Raw genomic sequence first — 4,591 nt, 5'->3', positions numbered from 1 at the left:
AGGAAACTAATGAAAGTAAAAATGAAAAATGGAAAAAATAATAAATTTTTATTAGGGATCCCTGCCAAGAAACCCTTGAATGTGATAACAAATCATACTAAGAAAAAATATTACTTAACAATGATGTGCTATCTCCTCAGCAACAGAGCTAGGCATCATAGCTATAGGACATTTTAAAGCAAACCCCAGTTCTAGCCTTTCATCAATTGCCATTTTACTTTATGCTTTGGCTGCAACTGGTCTTTCAGTATCACAAAAAAAATAAAAATAAAAAAATAAACAAACAAAGACTCTTAAATTATTTGCTTACCTGAAAGGAGTTTTACTACTCTCCAGTCCATCAATTACAGATGGTTTTGCCTTCTGGATTATTCTCCCATACCCCTAGATTCTCACCTCTTAAGGGGGAGTCTTTTCTTTAATGTAGCAGAGAACACTGTGAATATTCTGGGCCATGGGATCCAGATCTATACAGCGCATCTCTGTTAAGACACAGTGAAGTCTTTGGATATAGAAGGAGTTTGATCCAGGTGGAAAGCACATGAGACCTGAAGCTGGTACTAAGAAGGAGGCCATATGCCGGTAACTGAAGGGAAAGAAATATCTGTAACTTTGATTAAGGTTTGAAAATCCCAGGGACAAGGCCAGCCAAAAGAAGAAAAAATAACAATGAGGCCTGAGAAAGAGCAACCAATGAAGAAGGATGAAAATCTAGACTGGTGGCCAAGTCAGGATTTTGTTTCCAAAAAGGAGGAAGGGATTAACTATATCAATAGCTATTCTAATCAGATAGGGACTAGGATTTGAACATTAGACTTAATAACATAAAGGCTATCTTAAAAAGTATTTCAGTGGAATAATGGGGGGGGGGAATCACTGATTAGTCTGGTTATAAGACAAAATGGAATGAAATGAGATGGAGACAATGACTATATTAAGTACTTGGAAGTACTTTTGATGAGAAAAAGAGCAAATAAAAATGGGTGGTAGTTTGAGAAGAAAGTGAGTCAGTTAGATTTAGTTTGAGTTCGATTTTTAATATAGAAGAAATAGCATGTTCATATGCTAATAAAAATAAGTGATTTATATTAGGAAACAGATAATATTTGACAGAAGGGAATATTGCTGAAGTTTTATTCTCATGTAAACAAGACAGGATGGGGGAAATGCTTTTAGAAAGAAAGGCAGATAGTTAATCTGTTATAACATGAGGGAAGGCAGAGCATATGTACATGATTTTCGATAGGTAGGTGAGTTGTAAACTCATGAGAAATTATCTTCTGATTGATTCAGTTTCTGATTTCTTCAATTTCTCAGTGAATTAGGAAACAAGATCATCAAATGAGAGGGAAAAAAATGCTGTGAACCTAAATTGCTCCAATAAATGTGAATCTTCACTTAAGCCTCTTATCGTATGCCAAAATTCACTCAAAATGGATTACAGATTTAAATGTATAATTTGTTGAAGAAAATATAGGAGAAAATCTGCAACACCTAGGATTTGGGGGAAATTGTTATTTATGATACTAAAAATATGATCCATTAGATAAAAGAATCAGTAAATTGGACTTTATAAAAGTTAAATGTTTTTGTCCTGTGAAAGACACTGTTCTCAGATGATAACCTACGGACTGGAAGAAAATATTTGCAAACTACATATGTGACAAAGGACTACTACCTAGAATATAAAGAACCCTCAAAATTCATCAGTAAAAAAACAATCCAATGTGAAAGGGAGTAAACAAGGAAGAGAAATTCACAGAAGAGAATAAACTGATAGAAAATAAGCACAGGGATCCCTGGGTGGCGCAGCAGTTTAGCGCCTGCCTTTGGCCCAGGGCGCGATCCTGGAGACCCGAGGTCGAATCCCACGTCAGGCTCCCGGTGCATGAAGCCTGCTTCTCCCTCTGCCTGTGTCTCTGCCTCTCTCTCTCTCTCTCTCTCTCTCTCTCTCTCTCTCTCTGTGACTATCATAAAAAAATAAAAATTAAAAAAAAAAAAAAAGAAAATAAGCACACAGAAAGGCTGATCACCACTATCAGGGAAATGTCCCGCTTCCATACTGTAGGTCTATGGGGAAAGTACTTGTAGCTTTTCATCACCATTTAGATTATTCTATAACCATTATTTAGACCAGTGGGCTGAGGAAAATCACTATTCATCTACAACAGAGTAGAGTTGGGAGTGCACAGGTTGGAGAGAAAAGACAAAGAAAATCAGAACCAGTGAAATGGAATTGCTAGAAGAAGACAAATGGAAAATGTAATTTAAAAAATAAATAAATACTTCCATGGGAATTCAAGTACAGCAGCAAAGAGACTCCCTCACACTTTAAGACAAGGCTTCACAATTAAACATTTTTTAGATGAATTGAAGAACAGACTACCCATTTTTGAGACTTCAATTAGTGGCCTGAGAGATCAAGCCAGAAATCTCTCAAAACATTGAATAAAATAAAAAGAAGCTGAAAATCATAAGCAAGAAGATAAGAGCCCCAGAAGACCAAGAATTTTATCTTATTAAATATATGCATTTCAGAAGTAGAAAAAAAGAACAAAGAGAATAGAGATAATAATTAATCAGATAATAGAGGAAGATTAACACTGAAGAGAAAGGTCAGTCTTTACACTGAACATGTTCAAAGTTCTAGGCTAGATTACTCAGAAAAAAAAAAAATCCACAAACGGCATTCCTCCTAGGCATATTTGGTAAAATCCAAAGTCTCTAAGGACAAAAATATATAAGCTCCCAGGTCAAAAGAATTAAAGAAACATAAAATCTAACTATCAGAACCTTCAGCTGCAAAAATTTGCATTTAGGTGTCAGAGGAGAGAAGTCAGAATATTGGTTACCCTTGAGATAAGAGACAAACTTCCAGGGCTCTAGAAATATTCTACATCTTGAAATGAGTGGTAACTACAAAAGTGTAAATAGATGATGGTATTTGTTAAGCCACATACTAAATATTAGTGCCGTTTATGCAATCTATAGTATGTAAGTTATACCTCAATAAAATTTTTTATTATAAAAGTGAGGAAATGTATCTATACACTTAAACATCATTTAAAAAATGATAGTAGGGACACCTGGGTGGCTCAGCGGTTAAACACCTGCCCCTGGCTCAAGGCGCAATCCTCTGTCTCAGGATCAAGTCCTACATCAGGCTCCCTGCCTGGAGCCTGCTTCTCCCTCTGCCTATGTCTCTGCCTTTCTCTGTGTCTTTCATGAATAAATAAATAAAATCTTTAAAATAAAATAAAAAAATGATTGTAATAAGAGTTCTAAATTTAGAATAATATTAATTGACAAGTGTCTCTATGTTTATATTCTTATCTACTTTGTCATCTATCTATCATCTATCAATCTATTTATCTAACTATCATCTATCTAAATTTTGGGGAATTTTAGGAATTTTTAGAATAATCCACACATCCCATTCCCTCCTAAGAAAAATATCTGAAGCATGCATCTAAAAACCAAATAGAACAGAGGCCTTTGTGAAGAAAAGAAATAGTAAATCTGGGATTTATGGATGTAGATAAGCTTATTTCTACTAGTACAGCTATAGTGGTTGTTAAGTATTGAAACCTTTCCATACTGCTTGGTATGTAGCTACTGACATAATCCCTGAACTCTTTCCCAAATCCTGGTGTTTGCCCTGGACTCTTCCCCAAAGATCCCCTGGGCCATCTCACAGTCTAGCAACAAAAGGCTGAATGTCTAGACCATTAGGAAGTCTCGAGGTTTAAAAATTTATTGTCATAGAGCTATAGAGTGCACACGTAATTCTACTCTTTTGTTTCTCCTTGATTTGCTTAGTTAACTTTTTATTTTTATTATACCACTTATTTCTTTACTATAGCTCATTCAGAAATTTGCATACCCAGCAATTCATAGTATTCAAGTAAAAATATACATATGTGTTTATGACTGTGATGTTACATCTCTATTTCATGTATACGTGCTATCTCCACCCTAATCTCCTTGTTGCTATAATAGCCAGTTAAAATACAGGGATAGAACACAGGATTGGATTTGAAAGTTGGATCAACAAGGAAAACTTTGTTAGTATGAATAGGCCCCAAATAGTGCACGTACTGTACTGTAATATGTTATTTAGTATTTACCTGAGATTCTGATTTTACTGAGATAGATTGCATTTACTCCTTTAAGAAATAGCTATGTAAAAAGAAAGAAAGAAAAGAAAAGAAAAGAAAAGAAAAGAAAAGAAAAGAAAAGAAAAGAAAGGAAAAAAGGAAAGAAGGAAGGAAGGAAGGAAGGAAGGAAGGAAGGAAGAAAGAAAGAAAGAAAGAAAGAAAGAAAGAAAGAAAGAAAGAAAGAAAGAAAGAAAGAGCTATGTATTTTCCTGAGAGGACAAAAAGGAACACATTTTTTTTTCCTGTTCTTGTTGTGTATGACACACCAATCTAAACACTGTTTTCTACAACATCTCATATATGATCACAAAAGCTTTTGAACTTTGAAGGAGGTTTTTTTATTTCCTTTTTTATGGCCTCAGCATTATTAAATAGCTTGTACAAGGTTAGAGTGTTAGGGACTGAATGCGTCCCCAGAAAATTCTTATGTTGAA

Source organism: Canis lupus, chromosome 23 (assembly GCF_003254725.2).
Source record: "Canis lupus dingo isolate Sandy chromosome 23, ASM325472v2, whole genome shotgun sequence".
NCBI lineage: Eukaryota > Metazoa > Chordata > Mammalia > Carnivora > Canidae > Canis > Canis lupus.
The sequence above is the reverse complement of the archived record's forward strand: the minus strand, read 5'-3'. Positions refer to the sequence as shown.